Source organism: Zosterops lateralis (genome assembly GCF_965231275.1).
Source record: "Zosterops lateralis genome assembly, chromosome: 7".
NCBI lineage: Eukaryota > Metazoa > Chordata > Aves > Passeriformes > Zosteropidae > Zosterops > Zosterops lateralis.
Window position 1 is genome coordinate 5,120,634 of NC_139767.1, and position 25,292 is coordinate 5,145,925.

General features: G+C 41.8%; 1 protein-coding gene across 18 annotated transcripts in view; it reads right to left on the reverse strand.

The window, feature by feature from the left end:
- Positions 1 to 25,292, reverse strand: part of MAP2 (microtubule associated protein 2) — a 227,997-nt gene that overhangs the window by 197,718 nt on the left and 4,987 nt on the right. The gene's annotated exons all lie outside the window — the stretch shown is intronic.

Genomic DNA, 25,292 nt, shown 5'->3' on the forward strand with positions numbered 1-25,292 from the left:
GAAAGTGCAGATAAAATATAAACTGTTTTAGACTAACATAAATTACCCTGCAATAGGTTAAAACACCATAACATCATAAATGTCCTCTTTGGGTGTCCAGGGCTGTCTGGCATATTTAGGCTACTGTGCATCATTCATTACTCTTTGACCTCTCTTTTCAGGAGCATCCAGCCACGTGCTCTGTTTCTTAGCCTGTGGAATGCCAGGACTATACAACAGGATGGGATCAAAAAACCAACCTTGTGGGAAGGAAGAGACTGGAATAGGGAGACATCATAGCAAGAAAACCCAACCAAATAAACAAAACAGCCCACAGAGGAAAAGGCGAAAAATTTCAATGCAAAAGAGAAACAACTACTGCAGGTCCTCTGATAAGGAATTATTTCAGCAGAAAGATGCACCGCAAGGGTTAATTTGAGAGAATGGGTATGGTGCAGCACAGTGAGCAGCTGGTAGGACATCATACCTCATTACCCACCAAGGCTAACACAAACACCTCGCACCTGGTCCTCAGTCATTTGGAGCAGAGTTCACAGTTCTGCCATGAACACTGAAGCTGCTGCAAGCCACTGCTTTGAAAACACCATTAGCCAAAGTTCTACATTTTCAGCCCTTCCTGACAGCAAGACCAGCTCAGAGGAGAACACACCTTCTGCAACCCTTGCAAGGCAGATGTCCTCCTCAAAGGGAAGTACATGTGCAGGCTGGGGACAATAGAGAGCAGATACTTTACTGATGTGTGGGGACAGCAGGGCATAGCTGTAACTCTGGATGAATCAGCGTTTAGCTCTCCTCCATCCTTGTCTTACTCTGGTGTCCAGAACAACATATTACCACAAGTAATTATGTCACTGAGCTTAGGCAGCCTCCCTTGCAGCACACACAGTTTATGCTACAGCACAGAGAGTTTTATAGCAAGGACACTGAGCTCCAGCATCCCTTAAGCCGTGTGAAAACTTAGGTCCCAATGTCAAGAATCTCAAACACTTCTCAGTCTTGTTGCAACTCCACAGACTCCACTTGACAACTCTGCACACACCAAGATTTTCACATGGCTGAATTTAAAAAAAAAGGGAAAGCTCTGCTTTAGGAGCTAAACAACATCCTCAAGTTCAGTAAGAAAAACAGTAAATAAATACATACCCTGGGACATATCAGAACATACCCTGAATACTGGTAAAGTTTGGGGCTTGCTGCCCTCAGTGATGTTCTGTCCTAAATTAGCTGCTGAAATCTAGACTGATTTTATTCTCTGTTCTCTTGGCTTACAGACAATTCTGACAGCTCCATTAATGTTGCCTTATCTCTTCCTCCTGACTTCTCATCTGGACAAATACTTATTTTTGGTTCTTTTTAATTGTTAATGCAGTTTTCATTACCACCAGAAGGCACTTCAGAAGGATTAACAATAATTTCTCTACTCATTTGATGGACACTCTGCTTTGTTCTCTACTATTTAGAAATGAGGAAAAAAAAGGACTGATTAATAATCATCAACTATCCATCAGGTTTCTCACAGGAATTGTTTTAGTGGCTCATTTACAACAATATTTATACCCTTAAACCCAACTGGCTTCATGGATTATGCCTCCAAGAAGATCAAAATAATAGAGGCCCAAAGAAAATTACCTATCTCCTTGGACAATAAATCTTCTCACAAAGTTGTGATGTATATTTGGTGCAGTTCTGTCAGTCCTAGTCAAGAACAGTAAAATCTAAAAATATGTTTATCAGCAGAATATATGTTTACCTATGCAGACACACAGTTTATTTAAGGTATCAGTAATATTCTAAAGGACTGTAAACCTAAGCAAACAGTAGTTCTGCAGGGCATTTTTGTAAGAAACACTAATATTTTCAGACTTTACCCAGTATGGGGGAAGAAACTTGTCATTCAATCAGCCCTAAATAATGACTTTTAAATATGTAAGCAGCATGTCTGGCTTTGTAGTGGCAGCAATAATATACTTGTTATTTCAGCCTTTTATAACATATTTAACTGTGCAAGCAAACACAAATTCTAAGGCCAATGAGTAGTACAAAGGCAGTGAGACAAAGCTATCATACTTGACCAAGCAATTAATAGCAGGAAAGAAGTAGCAAACCAGAAGCAGCAATACAGAAAATGAAGGATTATTTTATGCAAATGTAATTAATTTAGTATCATGACACTAAAAAATTGTGTTTTATTTACCATTCACAGACCACTTTTATTGGCTGTAGTACAGTGTTCTTTTTTGTGTCTTAATATAATAAGTATCAATGGAAATAAACTTATCTTCTTGTTAAGAAAAGGTTAGTGGTATGCAACAACCCACCAAGTATGAAAATAAAATCTATCAGACTCTTTTTTTATACTAGATATGACATGGAGGCACAGATGAAATCAGGACCTCATCTGAGTCATGCTGTGTCAGAAATACCGTAAGAACTACTGAAGAGTTTCTGATTTAAAGACACCAAACACACCCAAGGGGAGCAGCAGAGCTCCCAGCTGTTCCTGCAGGGAGGACAAAGAGGTGGAGGCTGAGATCCTGGTACACAAGCACGTCCCAATCCTCCCAGTTCCTTCTCCCACACAAGCAAATCACACATCACAGCTGCTGTCTGGAATTACATATATTTAATATGTAATATTTAGGAAACTACAAGGTATGTATTTTTTATACTGACCAAAGCAATGTTAGCAAGCTAAGAAAGAGCTAAGAGAGACCAAGAGGAGAACTAATTAAATATCTCTACCCAGATACAAATGTTTTCATTTTCTTGTTGTTGGTTTGCTTCTTCAACATTTCTTTGTGTGTGATCCATCTACTAAATACAAATGCAAAAGTCATCTCAAGCTTTACTGTGCAGTAATAACACTGGTACAGCAGAAACAAACATTTTGCTCCCAAAGAATATACTATTACTGAGAAAAGTAAAGTGGTCCTAGCTCAATTCCCGTAGTTTTAGCAAACAGCCCGAGTTGTTAAACAACATACTGCCTTATAGGCAATGGTCCCTGGGAGATCTCAAAAACAAAGTTTACATCTCCTACTCCATCTCCCTTTCTCATTCACCAAGACAGATGGAAAGCAAATTTATCTAGAGAATTATTGCTGCGACACTTCCCCAGGACAGAGAAGCAACAAGATTGGTTCAGGAAATACATTGTGGTAGATTATCTCACACTCCATTTTGCAGTGCACGTGAAGCTTTCAGCACCAGAGAAATGATACTGACTAATTTTGTCTGATCAGAACCTACCAGATAAAATTTCAGGGGTCAGTGAAATTCTGCTGTTAGAGTGATGGTCACACAAATACCACGTTCGTATGTCCCCATGTCATATTCATTTGCTAAGGGATACTGTGCAGGGCTCAGATCTGGCAGAAAGCCCAAGCACAGTAATGCGCTGGAATGAAGAGATCATTGTGAGAGCAATAAATCTTAATAATAGTTTGATATTACCCACATATGAAAGGTGCTGTTTATCTCAAACACTTAAGAGCTTCTGAAAGATGTTTTCAATCATTAAAAAAGACATCTTTTAGTCTAAGCATTTCCATAGCAGATTCCCAAGATGGTACTGAGACACAAACCAGAAGCTGGTATTGCTCCTGTTTTTCTCCCAGGTTCATTCACATCCTACTTTTCACATCCTACCTCATAAAAGTCAGTCTTAACCAGACAGAAGACATTTAACCTTGGCACAAGTTATAAAAACAGCCAGCAGCTTGATCTCAGTTAAATCATTTGTCACCCACAGACTAGCCAGAGGAGGAAAAAAGCAACCTACAATCAGTGGGCATATTCTGATGCTTAGAGAGAATAACTGCTGTGCAGAATCAGCTGTTTTGGCCATGAATTGTCCATGGGCCATGTGGTTGTTGAGCAGCTGAACTGCTAAGTGTTGTAAACAAACCACCCTCTTCCCATCTTTGCTATGATTTTCCGATGACCCATCTGGGCCACTGTGCCCTCTCTCTTCAGGAAAAGCAGTACAGCTCTTTCCCTGGCACTTCAAAAAGACCCTTTGCCAGGCCAGGAATGTCACATAGAGGAGTTCCTTTTAATAAGCAGCCAGGGTATAAAACTATAGGAGTGCAAAAAACCTAGTCTGCTTCGGAAAGCTACTCTGCTTGTTTTGTACATCTGCTGATGTTTCTTTGCTGTTCTTCACAACTCCACCACATCCACACAAAATTATTGTCCAACAGCTTACAGCAAACCCTCCAAACCAGAAGGGCAGCAGAGCATGAGCTGGTATGGGGGGAGGACCTGCACACCTGCTTTACTGTGTCTGGAACACTTAAAGTCAATGCTAGAACTCAACCCATGAGTCACACAAGAGCTGACAACTCTCAAGCACATCTGATCCTCCTCATCAGTTTCCATTCAAGAGGCCACAGTCTTCACAGAGATCTAGAATCACAGAACGACACAAGCTGGAAGGGCCTCTTGAGGTTTCTTGTCTACTCAACTATTCCAAGCAGTTCACCCAAACCTCATCCAACTGAGCTTCAAAACACCTCCAGGACTGAAGTGTCTACAACCCCTCACAGACTCTGTTCCAGTGTTTGACCACTCTCATAATACAAAAGGGGTTTTTGTATATACCTGGCATTTACCCTGTTTCAACTCATATGCTTTGCCCTGGCTCCTTCATCATGCACTCAAGAAAAGTTTGGCAGCACCTGTTCTACACCCTCCCTTACCCACAACCTCCCCTCTTGGCAGATGGAAGAAAAACACTTCCAGATGGAAGAAAAACATTTCCCTCTGTGTGTCTCCTCAAACCTTGTTATCACCCACTGGATTCATTCCAGGACACATCAATGTTGGTTTTACACAACAGAACCTCAAAGTGGCCATACTCAGCTGTGATTCCAAAGCTCTCCTGTCTCATGGGTGGATTGTAGCATGTTTCAGGTAAAAACATTGCACTCATGTGCAACTGAGACAGGAAAGCACTACAATTCTGCAGAGTGGCACCCTCAAAGAAAGATGTAAGACAAGATGCTTACTAGAAATTCTGATTGACTTTGTCAAACCTTTGATCCTAACTTACTTTGCAGTGAGACCTCTCTTCCCATTGTGAAGCATTTTGGAGATCCAATGCTTTTCCTCTGTCTTGAAAGCAAGAAACACTCTGATGCAGGATATTACATCTGAACAAAAGTATTTTATGGATACAACTCCAGCTTAGAGCTAAATCTTACTAGGAAATAGCTCAGTAGCTCTAATGACACATTATACCACTTGTCACAGAATCTCCGAGAAATGCAGCGGCAATGTGGAGTTCAGGCCTACCCACACTGCTTGCTGTGACAGACTATATTTCTCATAAAAAAAGGAGCAAGCATTTGAACTCTCAGTGATGGGACTCCCTACCAAGAAGAAAATATAATAAAACTTCACTAAGTGACTCAGAAAACTGAGCCTGAGTGAAAGGCAAAACCCTCACTAGCTTCTGAAAACAAACTTGAGTCTCTGTGCAGCAAGAGCGTCTCAGTGGCTGGAGAGATTGGTGTCATGCAATGCATTTAGCTATATAAAAGTCTGGAAAAGAAACACATTTTAGCTATTTATGATCCCTCATTTGAGGTGACTGGAACCCTTTAAAAATAAAGCACATAATTAAGCAGCCAGAATATCTTTAAACAAATCACTGTCATCATTTGGTCAGACAGTGAAACCTAAGAACTCCACCTGACTCTATCAGACTTTTCAGAACAACCACTCAAACCTGCACACACAGATTATGCAGTTCCTGCCAGCAAGTACCTCATCCCTGCAGAGGAGCAAGTCAAGGCTAACTCTGCAGAGAAGGCCTAGTAACAAGAGAGAGTACAAGCTACAGAAAAAATTCCTAACCTGACAGCAAGAAATTAAGTGACCCACCCGGTTATGAGTCACCACTGGTCTATGGCAGCAGAGAATACCCTTGATTGTCACATGGCCCACGTAATCCTAATCAGCAAGGGCAAAGCCCTGAAAGTATTCTATCCACAAAACAGAGAAACACATCTTCCTCCAACCACAGATCAAACTGTTTTGGTTTCAATTCACCCACTCATCCCCATCAGTTTTCCCAAATCTTTTGATCTCCCTTTCCAAGATGTCACAAAACTGAAAAGGGACCAAGCATTAGCTAAGATGTCCACTTGCAGGTGCTGCTAGTGCCTCTGACCACAAGCACTTCCAAAGGCTCAAATGAAAACACTTGCACTAAACAGAGAGCTAGTTTTAAGCTGCAAGAAATATTTTTTAAAAATAAACACAAAGCTGGTCTTCCCATATTGCCTACAAAAGAAAATGCATCGGCATCTCTCCAGTTACTGCTCCTCAGGCACATTAAACACACTATCTCCTACTGGGGCTGCCAGTCCAGCTACTCACAGGAATTTGTTGAACCAAGCTCAGTTAGCAGAGTTACTCAGTTCAGCAAACTGGGAGAGAGAGCCTGCAGCACAGCTGCCTCAGCCAGGAATGGGCACCAGTGGCTGAAGCAGTAACCTCTGCCACAAGCACATGTGCTCCAAGAGGACAAACTAAGAATTATTTTGGGAGCACTGCCTATCAGGGCTATATTTTCCCAGGCCTCACTCAGTGGTGCTGCTTCACCCTTATGCAAAGGGGCTGCATGAAATTCCATGATGGTGCAATCCGGGTCCCAAGATCCATTATCCACCCAGCTGGCCTCTTCAGTGGCAGCATCAGCAAAGATGCCAAGGTCTGAGTGGCCACACATCTCAAATGGAAACAGATGCTGCCCTCCAGGAATAGACTCAATTATTGATGGAAAAATATTAGCACATGAATTCATTAAAACCTATTCCTCCATCTTTGAGGCCCAATGAATAATGCAAACAAGGATTCACAACAGACTTTTTATAAAAACAGCAAAATAAACTCTAAGGTCTGTTATTTAGAGAGGAATATTTCAGCAACTCTGCACCAAAGTGCTAGGCTGGAGTCTCCAGTTCAGCATCTCAAATGTTGCACTCAAGCTGCATGTTTCCTATTCCTGTCTCTCTGTGCTTCCAGGACTATTAATCCAGCTTCCAGAACAGTGCAAAATTTGTTTTCAAAATAGAAACATGTAAATTAGCTCTTCTATTAATTTCCTATTTGTTTTCCCTTCAGGAAACTCTGCACTCAGTGTGCCAGACACTACTGCTAATTTACCAAACAAATTCACTCAGAGAGAATTATTGCAAAGCAGACCAGAATGACTTCCTGGAAATCACTTGGGGTTTGTGCAAGGCATTAGTTCTCCTCAAGGCGAAGGAAGAAGGGGGAATGGAGAGCCTGTTCATAGGCAGAGCCACAGTGGGGTCACGGATTCCCAGAGCAATCCACTCCTTTTCAAAGCACTCCAGTGGAACCAGAATGGCTCTTTCCAGAGCACACTGCAGGATCAGGATCTGTATCCATAGACATGCATCCATACAGCACTGTCACAGCAGGCTGCATGGTGAAGAAGCCAGCCCTCACTAACAGCCATGGCATGCAAGGACACACCTTTAAGCACACCTGTGTCTCTAGAGGGGCAGACCAGGACTTACCAATACCACCCCAGAACCTCACTTCTCAGCACTTCCAGCAGAGCTAGAATTTGGAGACATGCATATTGTTTGCAACTACAGGATACCTAAGCATAGCTAGCATGCTTAGCTATTACAACAACAACAACAAAAAAGACAACCACACCACCCCACTCCAGCAAAGCAAAAAAAAAAAAAAAAAAAAAAAAAACAAAAAAAACCACACAACAACAACAACCCACCAGGCATTTTAAACACCAAAACTGAATCTCTCCTTTTGAGAAGGCAGTTCTCACCACAAAGATCCAACCCCAGATGACAGACTGCTAGGAATTTTTTTTATCTGATATGATCTAAATATAACAGTTTGTTTTTGTTATGATATGGTTAAAAAAATCTACTCAGGAGGAGATATTTGTAGCCAACTTTCAACTGGCAAATTTTTCTTTTTTAATTGCCAAGTTATTATTATCCTGTAATCCGTAAAGATACTAAAAGTCTTTACGATGGAAACACAGTCTTAACTACAGAAAAATAATATCCTGATATTTGAGCACACTCAGGTTTTTTTGGTCAACATTAGATGTTAAATAAGTTATAATTCCCAATTTCCTAAGTTGCATGTCTTTCTTTATCATAAAAATACCTGTCTCCATCAACAAAACAAAAAGCTCCTGTGCCAGCTGGTCTTCACCATTACAGCCACTTGATCCAGGAGACAAACAAAACTTTTCTGGTTTCAGATACTACATAAACTTTTATTAAAAAGAACTCCCTTCATTTAGAGCAGCAAACCTATTGCCATAGAATGCTTTTTTTTAATGGTGATGATAGTAGAGATGAGAACTGGGGGTGAAAAAAGAAAAGGAGCAATTGCAAGTCCATTAGATAACCTGAACATGATACACCGAAGATAAGTTTAATGAGCATTAGGAAAAGTAAACTGAGCGACAAGTTCACCTCATGTTCTCTTTCTCTCAAAATAAAAACTTAACTATGACTACTAAAGCCTCTTCCCCCATTCCATCTCATGAGCTGAAATAATGACACACTTTTTGAGGACAAACATTGTCCCTTTACTCCAGACCTAGGAGCTTTTATCTTCTACGGTTTACTTACCCTGCATGGAGGGAATTAGGGACATCAACATCAGGGCCAAAGTCCTCTGGGACAGCTGAGAGGAGGAGCACAGGTTCCTCAGCCAGGTGGCACCTGAATGTCCACCTCACACAGCTCCATGCAGTCACCCACCCAGACACTGAGCTGCTCAGAAGGAAAACATTTCACTAGGATTACATTTGAGGGCACAAACAACATGGGCAGCAGCCAGCCCTCATGGGCGGCATGTGATTTATTGGGCCTGTGTACAAAGAAATTCAGGATTTGTGTGCATCCCAACTCCCACTATGTTTCACTCAGATACTTTTGACAATATCAGATCAGCCTTATGGGTTTTGGCTCCTACATCCACACCTGCAAGCACATGGAAGGCAACAGATCACTTCACAGAAGAAACAAACATTTGTACTCATTTCCTTTGAGGATCTAGATTTTTCAGACTAGCAGGAAAGATGTTCTAAAGCTGTCCTACAATCTAAACTACACAAACTGTAATTGACACCATAGGTCCAATGAACTTGGAGACGTATCACCTTACAATATATAACAAAAGAATATAATTTTTTGTTTTGAAAGACAAGTAACATTAACAAAAATATCTCCTGCAGCATTAATTCATGTGAGAAGAACAAAGAAGGGCATGTTGGAAACTGGGAGCAAGCCACATTATCTATGAGGCACCGAGTCAGCACAGTGGCTTTCCTCCACAGCGAGTGCTGAGGAGTTTTGGGTCCATCTGCCCCTGACAGAGATTCAATGTAAAGTCCTTACATATCAGTACACCATAGAGAGCTGGCACAGAAAGGACAAAAGGAGCTTGCTACTCTCAGAAGGAAGCTGAGAGTCCCAGCTGTACCTCTGCTCCAATTAGCCGCTCCATGAACTTTTGTCACAGGAGAAGGTTTTCTGAAAAAATAAATACATGCTCTGATTAAGTAAATTGTGAGGAGTTAATTTGCAAATCTGCAGTCCCCAAGGGACTCAAGGACCAATCTCTCTGGTGTTTCATCTACAGTAATTTAATAACTTACATTGTAAGACCTATGGCCCACAATGAAGATACCAAGATAAATTTTGAGTACATTATTCACCCTAGTGCCACTGACTGAAAGGCACTACTAGGCCAATTTCAGCAAACAAGACCTAGCAGTCCCACTGCCTGATCCAGTGATTAGTACAACAGGCTGTTTTCACTGCTGGGATCAACAGCTCCACAGCTAACAGCTTCCACCAGCAAGCAGGTTCAGGTCAGGCTGGCAAAAAGAGACAAAACCAAGGATGTCCCTCCATTCACATCCCAATTCACTACAAGTCACTACACAATTTAAATCCCTGCTCTCACCAAAGAGAGACATGCAATATAAGATGAGCCTCACAGATTCCCTCACACATTTCTGCTATTCTAAACACTGTCCTCTGCTCCATATGGAGCTAGATTTTTTAGTTTGTTTTCTTCCAATATCTCCTTCCTTTGATTGCCTGGAACTGAGTTGGTCATCACTGTTTCAAGTAATGTTGCCCCAGCTCTGCAGCATCTCAGAGCTCTCAACAGCAAAGGACTCTTTTAACACAGAGTGCACTTGACAGTAAGATTAATAGAAACCACACAGCATCTTTAGAGGGCCATCACAGCCTAGCAAGAGAACCAGAATGGAGAGCAAACAGTGCTGAGTCCAGTTCCAAGCCTCTTCTACAAATCAAAGTGAACAGCCACTAGATAAGTCTCCATGTCCAGGCCACACTGTGCACTGCCAAATACTTAAAAAGTCACTGTCCTCTTTTGAAGAACTCAAAATTACCTTTACACCATTTACACATCTGTCATAATTAATCATCTACACATAGAATGTCTCCATAAAAAGTATCTTTTTTAGATTTGGTCACATAAATAAAACATACTGGGCTAATCAACATATTGTTGTAAAGCAAATGGTTTATGTAGGCTGCTGACAAGCATCCTTCACCACATAAGGTGTAATTGTAAGTGTGACAATTACTTTGTCTCCAACCACTACAAGAAATAAGGTTTTATCAAGGATGAAAAAAAGTCACATAACTGCTAAAAACTTTAGAGGTTTGTCTCAATGATGGATGTTTGTGCTAATTTTCAAGTTTTCCACCAATACATCATCAAATATGTGGCAAAAAATATTTTGTTTACAGATGAAAGGATGCAACTTGAAAGCTTTGATGCAGAATACCTGAGCTCTCTTTTCACAACAACTGTGAGTAATTTAGCTGGAAATTGTGAGAAAGTGATGAATGACTTGTAGAGTTCTCCAACTGGTTTTCTATGCATATGCTCCAGTTCATAAAATACAACTTATGTAACTAGGACAAGGCAATTGAGCAATAAAGACAGTACAGGAAATGCCATTTCTGCCATTAACCAAAATACTCATGGCATTTACATTCTGAGAGAACCATTGGGAAAGTCTGTTCCTTTTTTTCTTTCTTTCTTGAGAAGTGTTTATAAAAATCAGTAACACCTCCTTTTTTTCTCCACCCACATGGACTTGGCAGCATATCCCAGTATTTTGTTATGTCAGCTTCAAAAAACCTGCGCTGCATTGCTTCAAGGCCTCAAGAAAACCAAAACAATTAAATTACACCCTGATTTAAGACCTGCCCTTTTCTCCTCTATGTGCCCTGAGCTCAAAGAGAGACTTGGTTCTCTCCCTAAATCTGGCCCCAACGCAGCTGCTGATTGGAGCTGGCTTATGGGATTAATGTCCATGATAAGAACTAATGAACATTTATCAATCAGGAAGTCTGCAGAGGTACCTGGAGAGTGCATGGTGTTACCACCAGTGCATCTGGGAAGAGCCTTAGGGCTTTAAGGCCCTGCACCAAAATAATACTCTTGAGATGAAAACCATGAAGGAAATAACAAAATCACCCAGACATCCTTGGAGGACAGAGGGAAGTGCTGTTTCTCCTAGAAGAAAGACTAGTTAGGGAGGCTGGGCAGAGGAAGTGGCTGCCTTTTCTATAAGCATTCACTGGCAACCCTTGGTCTAACCAAAGAGACACAACCACCTAGCTCAGACATAGCACAGGAGTCCAGGACCACAGAACACAGGAAAATGCTCAGTTCAAGCATGCCTTCCCTCTCTAGATCCCTTGGTACCAACATATCTCCCCTGCATATTTAGGAGGCCGTTTCAGAGCAGACTGAAACCTGCCTTGTTTCTAACCCACCTACAAACCTGAAATTTGTACCCACAGATTCCCTCCTAACACAGGCTGTTCCAAGCAAAGGATAAGTTTTTCCCCAAAGGCTTGACAGCTCCAAGGACAGTGCCACAGCAAGGTATGCACTGTTTGAAGAGCAGGAAAGGGAATAACCACACTTTAGGTGCTAATCCTGCAGCAATCTACAAGCACAGACTCCTTGTTATCCCTAATGAACAGGCTGGCATCAATGCCACAAGATAACTGTTTTTTGCTAAAGGAGAAGGGTCTCAATCGCAACTGGAAAAAAAACCCAAAACTAGATTTTGTCCTTGACTGGAAAATGCCAAAATGAAACTTAGATACAGTAACTAAAAATTATCTAATGTCCAACAATTCAGGTGCAGATTTCACTTGCACCTAGAGAGTAAATCCTCACCTGGTGGTGTTTAAGCAGGTGACCTTCCATTGACACATCAAGATTTATAAATCATGCTAGTTGTTTAACTGCAAAATAACTCTCACAAAAAGATTCCCAGCGATTACAGTCCAGGCTTAACTGTTGAACTATCAAGTCCATAGAACTCCACATAAAAAAGGAGTGACTAGTGTCAGTTACCTTTGAAACACTGTAGTTTTCACTGCAGTGAAAATAATCTCTCTCTCTCTACTGTTTCAATGAATACAGAACAAAACACATTCACATACTAGTGTTTTTATATTAATTTGCCAGCTTATGTTCATGGTCTAAACAGGTAGGAAGTCTCCCTCATCCTTCCCAAAAGTCACCGTACAAGTTACATGTGATAACGTGCAATTGACACTGAAGGATCCGCACTTTCTCCCTTTAAAAAAAGATCTAAAGCTGGCAGCCCATTGGTTTTGTTATACGTTGTCCTTGCTCTACAAGGAATCCCTTCAAAATTCCACACATCAGTAATTATGCCATAATTTTTAGCAAGGTCACTATGCTGCTCATTTGTAGGACAGCCTAGAAAATTATGGGAAAATCACTAAAAATCTCATCCAAGTTACCACTGTCTCTCCCACAAGCTTGCTATAAAACGGATGCTGTACTAACTTTACCAACTGAATATAAAGGAGACTTTATTTCTTGTGAGGATTCTAGGTAAAGAATGTCTCAGTAGGAGACAGCAGCTCCTCACAATATTTAATCTGCCTTGCGAAGCTCTTTCAGTGGAAGATGATAATTAACAATACATACTTCTTTTTGGTGAATCAAACAGGCTCTAGATTACACACCATCTCTTTTCTATCCTGTATTCCTGCTCTCCTACTGATTTCACAGTGAAATAGCAGATATCCAATCTGATATCCAGGGCTCCTGGTAAAGTCCTGCATGACAGTTCCCTTCCTTAAGGAGAGTAAAGCTGGCAATCCAGAACCTGAGCCTCACAACCAGAGCTGACATCAGCCTCTCCTGCAACAGGAAGCAGAACTCAGAACCTTCCCCTTTACAGAACAAGACACAAAACCTATTTATTCCATCTAATGTTCTCACAGTTATGATTCATACAACCAAGCAACTGAGGGAAAAAGACTAAGAAGCATTCTTACCAATATATACTGTAGAAATCATCTCAGCATGGCAAGTGGGTAAAACAAGAATCTAATAAGATTATTTAATAGGTCTTTTCTTGTCAACTGATCATAAAGATTGTTATAATACGAATGTTCATATTTCAAAAGACACGTACAGGTTTTTCTATCATTTGTTACATTTCTTGATACAGCGTTATTCTTATTGTGTAAGTCATTCTGTCATAGGAAAAGCTTCCCATTTATAATTTTTCTGTATGTGCAGGAGCTATTATCCTGGCATGTGATTGTAGGATGCAGAAGGGTTTAGTGATTCATGCACATCAGTCCAAAACTGAATGATGCAGCATCGACTGCAGGTAAAACATATTTCACTTGAAAACTGTCCAGGTGACAGCTTTCAAGGTGACTGCCAATACCTGAGAGCTGTCAAGTCCCCACTGTTGACACTGTTTCTGTTTAACACAATTCAAGTATTAGACTCCAGTAGTATTTACACATTAAATACCCTTCAGCTCAGTGGAGTCATATATGTGCACATGTAAACATGCACATGCATGAATAGTTTTATCAGTAAGGATGTACAGTGAAAAGTTTACTGGAAATCAATAAAAGGATCAATGCTGAGCAGTATGGAATATCCTTGGGGAACTTCACAGCATTGCAAATCAGTTCTGTAAGAAAATTTTAATGTCCCTAGCTCTTTGTAAGAAAAAAAGACTTCCTGAAGAATTTTTCTAAGCAACAGATGGCATTATGAAGCAGAAATAATTCTCTAGTAAAGGACTGAGTTGTTTTAAAACTTACACAGAAAGGCAGTAATTCTCTATAAAATAGTCAGATTCAGGATTGGGCACTTGTAGAAAATCATCTTTATTTTAGTCTCTTCCCCAAATGGAAAAAAAAACACCTAAATCACTGAGTCATGGCTCAAGAGTCACAAATCCAGGACTTAAAGCAGACCATTACATGACTCCAGGAAAGTGCAGGAAGTATCTAAGCTATTTGCTTAGAATAAGTGACAGCATTAGCCCAGCTAGGCATTTTCCAGTATCCCAAATGGCGTTTTATAAAGATGCATTTTTCCATCTGACTAATAGCATGATTTCACCAGTTGTCACCATAAAAAATCTATATGGCAAAACCAAAATCAAACAACAGCTTTTTCAGTATGGAAAAAGGAAAACAAACATCTGCTCTGCTTTCTGCCTCCCTAGTTAATACATTAAACTGGACCATGTGAAAAAGCGCTATTTAAAAGCACTGGTATAATATTATTTATGTCTCTGAGCCATCAAATTAAACATCAATGTACAGGACCATGATTAAATCACACACAAGACCACTTCATAACACTATTAAAAAGCTAGGCTGAAAGAGGCCTTTTTCTAGATTGAAAAATTATTTTGGCCTTAGCCACAAAACTCAAGACCATTTACAATCTCTTCAGACCATGAATGTCTGTATGACACATCTCAGTATGTACTTCATGACATTCTCTAGCAACAGTAATACTGTAAACAATAATTACTACTATTAATTGGTTATAAGTTTGAAGTCTTGAAACTATTTTGTCATTAACATCTCCTACCCTACACCACAAGTCTTCTGGGGAAAAAAGATACGAAAGAAAAAGAAGCCTGAAGTTGTCAGACACAAGCAGAGAGCCCTAAGCACCTTTACAGAGACATTTACAGACCTTTACAACATTCTCAACAGCTGGTTTAGTGTGAGAGCAGGTGCCAAAACCCCAAGAATAACAAACACAACAGTCATTCAGCTTCCAGCTGGGAATGAGTCCCAGCCTGCTTCCCCAGGCCCATTCCAACCAAAACTCTACTGCTTCATACATGCTCAGGCCTCCAGCAAGTTCCACACAGTGTTAGAACTAACTTCAACTCCCTGACAAAAAATGAAGTTATTGTGCCTGTGTCACCACTTCAAATGTTTTTGCAAAACACACTTCTTTCAAGGATTAACCCAAGCCCAACAGAGACAAAGTAAAGATTCCTAGCTAAGCAAGCTACGTTGCAACTAAACTCAGAGAGATCTTTAACACTTTGGGAGGCCCAAGGTAGTCCCCACCAAGGCCAAACATCCCAAGACTTTTCCATTCCAAGTCTGCAAAATGTCACACAAAAGACAGAAAGACCTATACCAGAACCTTCTGCTCATTTTAACACCAGTGTATTACTGGAGCAGTGATTCTGTACATTTAGAAGTACAAGTCTTCATCAGGTTTCCACACTGTTAGCAGCAAGACTCCAGGGGAAAAAGAATTTGTGTTCTGGTTTTTGTCCCAACTTTGGAAAGCACCAACACAATACACTAATTGCCAATCATCTCCTCCCACATTCACTGCTCAAACACTGAAAAAAACTGCACACTCCCAAAACCAAAGAAAGCTGCCTGCATCACATTGTCTAAAGGAAGTACTCTAATTATGCCTAATTTAGGATTTACATTTTAATTTCAACTTGAAGACAGCTGGGCTCTTCTCAAGGGAAAACCAAGAGCAGCGCAGTAAATCCTTCAGGCACGCTGCTCCTGCTTTTCCTTCCAAGCTGTTGCTGTGGGGTTTTCACTGGTTGAAGACACCATCAACACACAGCCACAGAGTATTTTTGCCTCTCTGCCTAGGAAACTATTAGTGTAAGGACTGCCTAACCTGGGCCAGTAGCTTCCAAGAACTGCAAAGATTTATTTTTCCTCTCCTGAGGGTAAGAGAAACGCCATGTAGCCTTTCAGATTCAGAGACATGAAAATTAAAAGACTTATTGAACAACTTGATCCACCCTTTCAAGACAGCTGTTCCATATTTATGTGGCTGCCCCATATAGCAGGTGGTAGAGTACCATTGGTTTGTTTTTAATAAAATACAAACACTTCAGTTGCATAATGGAAGTTTATCTTTACCATGGATCTCAGCTGTAGAACCAGCCCCACAGGATGTAGACCTAAAAACTGAAGCAATACGTAAAACAAGGTTTTTAGGTGGGTTCCTCAGAACTCACTGCATTAAATTCACAATAAGCTTTGTTATCAATGCTAACAAGTAATTAAATTGGTGGTCCAATCTTAAGTGTTTTCAAGTTGTGCTTACAAACATTTTAACATGAATCTGACAAAGATATACACCCTCTGCAAAGAAGCTGCTCAAAAGAATACACAGGATAAAGCCAGCAACACTCTTAATTATTTCACCAACAACATGAGAAAGTACATAATGAACAACCTACTTAAGCTTCCTGAAGATGCTCCGAAGTGTTTGCAAGGAAGGCAACCTGCATTTACATGGCCCCTGGAGAGCAAAGTTCCTTCAGCATGTGTTATTCTCCCAAGGTAGTTAAAGACCTTCCAAGGCAGGACAAGGAGCAGGTAAGCACTACACGGTGGGATCGATCAGTCCTGGATTCAGCAAGAGCCAGGAGATCTGGGCCATTTAATCACAGAGCAGCTCCCTCAAGAAAAGGCATCTCCCAGAGCAGCTGTGAGACAGCTAAAACATACCCACGGCTCCTCAGTACTGCCGTGCCCCTTTTTACCTGCTGGAGTAAGCAGATGAGTCTTGAGGACATAGAAGGGAGAGCAGCTTCCTCTTGCTCACTTCTGTGCACCCACACGCGGTCAGCCTGAATTCCTGACCCCCACACGCCACCAACTGCTGCCAACTGGTCAACGACACAAAAAATGTTGTGTACTGTTCTGCCTAGATTGCTATTTCCCTACTAATATTCTTAAAATTCACCTGAAAAGTTTAAAACCTTGAGCCTGCCCTTTTTGGACTGCAGGCATTTTGATGGAGAAACACAGAACAAAATTAAATGTGGGTAAAACACAAGTGTAAGACACTGAGCCAGGCTTATAGAAATCACGGTGCAAACCACGGAGTTCTGTTCTAACAGCCTAAGTAACCCTAATCTGTTGCACACATGAATATTCAGAGAGAAGTACCTAAGGCCAACTGCCCTCAGGAAACAGAATAATGCCACTTGCACATAACTGCCATTGCTCACAGCTCTGCCAGCTCCAGCCCACCTGCCACCACCCTGGGTGGCTTTGTGCCTCTGACTGCAGCGCATGGGCTACTTTGTCTGTCACCTAGAAAATACCACCCTACTATCTGAGCCCTAACACTTCAAGTAGCTCTAATTCAGCTTTCAGCTCAGTTCTTTGTCCTCTAAAAATAACTCATGTTTAATTGCAACTGGCTACAATTTTCTAATTCTTTATGACCCCAAACCCCTAAATCTATTACCCAAAGACAGCCAAAGTAATCCCTAATGAAGGTGTGGGCACAATGCAACATGCTAGGGGCCATCTGGTTGCCAGGTGTTTCCTGGCTTAGCTTTTCTTCACAATAGCTTTCCTGGCTTAGCTTTTCTTCTCCTCCTCCCCTAATTCCAAGGAAGGCAATTTCTACCTCAGGAAAGTCCCTCATTAAGGACACAGACAAGGGCTTTATTGCAAGCAAGTCAGCTGCAGCACAGCGAAGTTCAGAGCCCACAGCAGAAAGGCAAGAAGGGATGTTTATTATCACACGTATCTCCCCGTGACTATCACCAAAAGACTGTGCCAGGACTATTTCTGACTCCTAATAGGAAGTGCAACATTTTCACTGTGACCCCATGCTTTTTGTCCTTCACAAAGAAAAAAAAAATTAAATTCCAAGGTAAGAGCAGTTTTTATAATAGTACCATTTATACAGAAAACAGGTGATTTGAAATGTATTAAGCAAGACTGACAACTAGGGTAATTTGATTTCTTTCAGGGAGCAACACAACCTATCAGTGCAGTTAGATCCTGTGAACTTTATTTTCAAAATGGAGAGTTTAACTTCTTAAAATCCCTGTCTTTAAGACATGTAAAAGCCTTTCAGCTTCCAGACACCCATTCCTGCCCTTCCCCTTCTGGAACAATTTAGGACTGATAGAAAATAAGCAATTTTTGTACAGCACTAGCATTGCCCCAGCTCAGCTTACTGACCCAGCTTCCCACAGGGTCAGGCAAGGACCAGGCATCACAGGAGCAAATAGGCACAAGACCCTCAAGAACCAGCTGGGATAAGCCCTGGCTGCCACGAGACCACATCCCACACTACTCAATAGGAAGGCTTCTCCTGGTTCCTGCTAGGATTTAGTTCATATAAGGCATCTCACATTTCAGGCTTGTGACAACTAACTGCAGGGACTCAGATTGGTGGGGGTACTGAGCCATTTATTGTGAGAAATGTTCTGGCCAAAGCCAGAAAACATTTACTTGGGTACTTGCAGCAGTCAGTTCTCAGGAATGTTTCAGACTGGTTATATATGAGTAACAGGGTCAGTGGGCATGCATAAAAAAATTGTGTCAGTATTTCTCAAACATGACAGGGAAAACTCATTTTTACAGCAAAGACAAAAAGCCCCTGTGACTCCTTCCAGTGTATGGCAAAGGGGTCTATGCTGGGGATCTCTAAGAGTGGGGATGCTCCTGCTGTGCTTGGGAATTAGCAGGTTATGAAATGGAAGCAGCTGCTGTCAGAGACACACGGGGCAAAAATGCCTACTCTGCCCAGCAGCCAGGAATCTGCTTTGCTGGTCTTGGGCACCCAAGTTCCCCAGAGAGCCACTGGCCCAGCAGTCCTCAGCACAGTCTACAGGCGTCCTATGCCTTCACTGCCTATGGGGATATGACAGGCCCTGATCCATTTATTGGTGGATACAGAGACAAAGCTAAAATTTGCCCAGAAAATTCCAACACAAATCATTTCCAAGCCAAGAAGAGCTTCTCCAGTTCTACTGTGGATCAAGACCTAAGCAAACAGGAGAACCTAAAACCAAAACCAAGAGCACACCTGTGATGGACACGCCAGCAGCTCTCACCACTTCCCCAGAGCCCCACCAAGCTCATGTGCACTGCTCATCCCACAGTTGTCCTGCCCACGATCCCAAACTCCTCGGAAAACAAGCAACATCTCATTTCAAAACAAAACCCAGCAGAAGAACATCAAATGTTCTTTTTCCACAGTTTCATCTACACAGCAGGTTTTGTAGTAACGTGGAGCTCTGCCCAGAGCTATGTTTCAATATAAAATGAGTGATTAAACTGAAAGGTAACAAACTGAAAGAGATAAATGCAGACAGATCTACATTGGAAGGGGAAATTGCCCAGCACCAGTGCCAGTTGTGAAGGATTTTCAAGTTCAGCTACCAAGTAAATCCATCACAGAAAGGGAAATACTAACAAGTGACTAAAGATATAGTACCTTATTCTTGAGGCACACTTACTTGCTTGTTCATTTTTTCTGCTATCTGTATGTTTTAGTATCTTTTCAAATGCAAGTTTCTGCTAGGAATTATTTTCACAAGCTTGAAAACATTCTTCAGAGAGCTACTCATCTGCTTAGTGACACAGACATGGGGCAGGGCTTATTTATTAATCTGGGAGGATTACACTTCAATCTAGATCAGCCTTTGCCTGCAGGTAAGAGCAGTAGGGCAGATAAATCCACCAGATTTTCCAGTTGCAAGGGCATGAAAGGAACAGAATCCTAAAGAAAATTATGTCATGCTTGGATGGGGAAAAGAGATGAATATAAGGAAAAAGTCACTTATTTTTTATCTGTTGTTCAACAGGTGCTGGAACAGGAAAACTCTATTCCTACTGACCTGTCAGCTCTGAATCTACCTCTAATAGCTGAAACAAAGTCTCCATAGCTGGTTTTTCAAGTGAAAATACAGCACATTTCTCTGATGTCTTTTTTCTTGCCTTTTTAATGTGCCCAGAGATCACCTTCTCACTGGAGGAAAGCTCATGTTTCACTTATCTTCCCTTTCCCTTAAGCAAGCAAGAAAAAGGCACCAAAACACTGCTACAGAAAACGCAAACAGTACAAGTAAAACACTCATTCTCTTGCCCATCCCAGGATACAAACAAACAATTGACTCCATTACACACTGGAATAAGAGTATCATTAAGACTCATCTTGCAATAACTTAAAATGCAGAAAAAAATTCCATCCTCTCCAGAAAAAAATGTACAGCTTCTATCAGTAGATCAGACAAACTGGAAACAAAAATAACCCAAATCTTCCAAGTAACTGAATCTTCAGTACTTAAATTCACATGGGTTTGGCTGAGCAGTAAGGACAAACCGCCCAGTGCTGACCACAGAGTTATTTCAGAGTAATGCCCCATAATGCCCAATCTGCAATACAGGGTCTGCAAGGAAGTCTTTCTGACCCTGGTAGTAAACGCGACTCATACTTCACGACCCTGAAGTATGGAATACATTTGTTTTGTCCAACATTTTTTTCCAAGTATTTATTCCCTCCTCCTGCTTGTAATAAAAGGTGGTAAAATAATTCAGTCCTAAAATACTCAACTTAAAGAGTAAAGAAGTTACTTTAAGCACAGCTTGCACATTCACCAAGTTTCTCTGTTCCCATCACTGGAATAAAACAGAAAAATCATGACACCACCCCAAAAAAAGGAGTATCTGCTTTAAAACAGCCAGTAGAATTTTTATCTGCTGGCTCAGGGAGGTACACACTTTCCACCAACTAAATACTGTCATTGTCAGCATCTTTTAAAAAATAAATTAATTACAGTCAAGGACTACTCTCTCATAAATAGCAGAGTACAAATCCATTTGTGCATAAAAAAAAACCAAAAAGTAGAATCAACTTCATAAAAAGACTTCAAAGCATTGAATCAGGCATTATTTCAGCAGATACTCTTAAGTGTCACAGAGCCTGAGCTCACAATACAGGGTTCAAAGACTGCTTAGTCCAGATGAATCAAAGGACACAAGTCCCCATAATTACAGCTGCTCAGGGCACATCAGGTAACACTGGCAGCACTTTCACCAGTCAGCACCCACCCAGAGGTCAGTGTGAACAGGCTCACGGTCTGCAGGGGTGGCTGTGCCTGTGGTAACTGTGTGTGCCTGTTGCTAATCACAGGTAATGATGCAGGTCAGCCCTGACATCCTGATACCAGCACTGCCATCGAAATAAACACACATTGCAGCATCTGAACTATCAATATCAGAAATATGGCAAAATGAGAAATGTGTCTCTGATTTCCAAGTGCCTGTAGTTATCAATTAAAGCTTTGCAACAAATTATTAATTCAATTTATTGCTAAGGGTAATGCTGCAAGCATACAGTGGATCAGAACAAGTGAAGGAAAAAAAAAGCCTAAGTGAATTCAGCTTTTTTGGTCAGAGGAGAGTACCAGAGGTCATTCTAAGTGCATACATACAGTTGGATTTCTTTTTTCCCAAATGCATTCCACAAAAAATGTTCTCAACTATTCCTATTGAAAGGTACATTTAGAAGAATTTTTAATACTGCATTCAAAATACTGCTAATGTTTGAAGCAACACTAGTAGCACACCATTAAAAATTATCTAAACTAAAAGACTGTAAGTATTATCTATAAATCACTTTTGCTATTTTTGGCAAACTGTGGAGTATAAAACCATATATATTAATTTGCAATAATACAAAATGCCTTTTATTAAAAGTTTAAACATAAATTTATTATATGCTGTAAGAGACAGCACTGAGTAATAAGAAATGCTTAGATTAAATATTCTGCTGCATTTTATTCAGAAGCACAAACAGCTCTTTACAGCCTGAAAAGCTTAACTTTGTTGAACAACACGGAATGAAAGCTTATTTACCACACTCTATCCTTTGCTCTTTGGAATGAATCGGGTTATTAAGCATTCCACATACACACAGGGGTTTGTTTGTTTTTCTTTTTTTTTTTTTTTAATTACTCTTTTTTGGAAGTTAGGGTTTTTTCTTTTTTTTTTTTCTTTCTCTCAGGGAATTTTGTCCCGAAGAGATGATAATGATTGGTACTTAGGAGGCAAAAGAAGTGGCCAAGGTGGCAGGAAGGGAGCAGCTGGCTACTCCTACCTGGGCGTTTTTTCTCTTGGAAAGGGCAAAGACACCTGGAGATTTTGGCTGGGGGTCAGGGCTGGGCTCAGCACTCTGGGATCAGAGGGGGACAGTCAAGTTGCTGCCACCACGGGGAGAATTCACCGCCATTGCAGACTCTAGCCCCTAAACTGCTTCTTCTTTGCCGTGGGGGAGCCTTGTAAGAGCAGCCAGTGAACACCCAATGGCACAGGAAAGGACCCTCACCACCTACTCGGGTTCCTCAGAGGAACAACCGGGGACCCCAAACCCCTCCCCCTTCCCAGAGGTTCCTGCTACAGCTGTGGAGTTTGTGCTGTGCTTTGTCTGCCACTCCGGGATGTGCCTGCCTCTGCTGTTCCAGCTGCTGCTCCAAGGTTCCCACTGCAGCTCATTTCCCCATCCAGAGGGGCACCGGGACCGGCTGCCGCTGCAGGTTTGTAAAGGAATCCCCTTTTCCGTCTCTCCGGCCGCTTCCCCCGCCATGGCCGCCCTCCCCCCAGGGCCGGGCACAGCGCCCCCTGCCGGCGCGGGGCAGTCACCGCCCCGCCCTGCCCGGAGCCCGCAGCGCCCCTGGCGGCCGCCAGCGGAACTGCACCGGGGGAAAGGGCTGAGCCCGGGAGGGCTGGGGGCTCTGAGCTCTTGGCTTGACTTGTTTTATATATATATTTTTATATATATATATATTAGAAACAAACTGTTATTTCTTTCCTCATATTTTTGCCTGAAAGCCCCTTAATTTCAGTTATAATAATTTGGAGGGAAGGGGATCACACCTTCTATTCCAAGGGAGGTTCCAGCCTTCCTTGGCAGATACCTGTCTTTCACATCAAGACAACTCTCACAAACTTGTCAACTCTCCCTTTACTACTTAAAGAACTATACATATTTTATCTCCCTAAAACAACAGAAATACACAGCTTCCTTCTGCCTGATCTATATGTTTGTTTATCATTCTCCTGGAAAAGACTTTCTTTATAGGGCATCAACTCCATCATGTTGCAAAAGATAGAGGGTGGCCACATCCTTCGCGACACACTCAGCCACAACCCTAAACACCTAGGTCTGCTCTGGACTCTTGGTAACACAGACACTGAGTCCAGGTATGTTCCGAGCATGCCAACAGCCTGTGAAGAGCAACCTTTGGCCCAAACACTGCCCTAAGTGAATCAGCAAATCAAGAACTCTGATAGAAATCTGGAGGAGCTGACACTCTTATTCAGAAATATCCCTTCTATTCTTGTGACTACCTCCCTGCACTACGTATTTTGTAATACAGGTAGTAGGGGAGCACTGAAGGAGGATAGGGTATCCAATCAGCTTAGGACCATCACACCTGCCTTCATCTCTGCTGCCCTCCTGCCCCAAGCTACAGATTGACAAGAAGGATGAGACATGAATGACCAACCATCCACACCACTCCTTGAGCAAGGCTTGCTCTCCTCCTTTGCAAATCATCCAGCTCCACCCCTGCATTTCTTTTTCTCAGCCTCCTTCAACAATGTTCTAATTGCTTATGGAAATAAAAGCTAGTATTAGTTTCAGCACACTCAAGGGGAGCAGACAAATGCCTACACACATGACTGGAGTCTCGCTGCAAACAGGCAGGGCAGCCTGCCTGCCCGGCACACCCTGTAACACAGCCTGCAACACCTGAACGCACAGCAGGCACCAGCAGCCAGGGATGTGTCAGCAGGACTCTTCTGTCAGCAGAAACCTACACATGAACGTACAGCTGCTGGTCATCAAGCCACAGTCACAGCACTCCAAACAAAAGGAGAAGCTTTGCTGTCTGAGCGATACCACACGGTCAGAAGAGGAAGGGATGCCTGGGCACACCTTAGACATCACACTGAAGCAGCTGCAAGAATTGTGTGCAGGGGCACTGAAAGACTGTGGGGTCTCTTTGTCCAACACTCAGCCAGGGGACAGTAAAGCATGTTAAAGCAAGTCTTAGCAGTAGGCTCTGGCACAGCACATGGCCTTGGGTCTGGCCAAAGTCCCCATGAGGAGATCAGGTCTTTCTGCTCAGACCTGATGGTCACAGAGGGGATGCTGTGGGAAACAGTAACTTGGTACAAGAAGACCTGGTTAGCTAAAACCAGCTGACCAGACCTCCAGCTAACCAGAATTCAAATCCACACTTGAACCCTCCTTTAAGTCAAAGGGTTTTGAACACACGCTTTCAGCCCATTTCACAGAAAAAATGCTTTCTTCACAGTCCCTCTCAGACCCTGAGCCTTCCCAGAGATGAAGGTGTCCTTGCACTTAATGCCTGGCACCTTGCAATTGCACTTGCTGCACAAGCTATTCAGATACCTTCTACACAAAGTGAGGAGAACAAAAGGAGAGAAACTTATCTGTACCTCAAACTCAGCTGAAGGTCCTCCAGGCTCAACCTGGACAACACTGTGTTTGAGACACACAGGGAAGGAGGCCAATCCATCTTTGCTCACAGCCAGCAGATGCAGGATTCTGGCCCAGCAGTGAAGCACACAGACCACTTTTGAATGCTTACAGCATTTTCTACTGTTCAACTCTGGATCAAATTTGGACCAATGCAGGAGTTTTCAAAATCACATCCCAAACTGTGTTCAGAACCTTCATAATACATTTTCATTTTGAGACATTTCCTAGCTTTGTTCATCCAATTGAGAACCTCAGGAAAAGTGGCAAGTTTTGTACAGCCAGGCAGCTGTTCTAAAAGATAATCTATGTTTCTAAAGACAGAACTGACAGTTCCTAGTTCTAAACCAGAAACCAGCCTCTATCATTCTCTCCAGAAAACAAAGTGAAAACATAGGGTTAATTGAATCAATAGGCCCTATAATTAAATGCTGCCAAGTTAGCTGACATGATTGGACTACTGGGTTTGGTTGGGGTGTTTTGTGTTGTTTATCCAGAGGTTGCATATACTTTAAATACTGCTAATTTTGCAAACAGTTATTGAAATTTAGTTTAAAACTCTCGCAGGGAATAAAACTACAAGTTTTGCA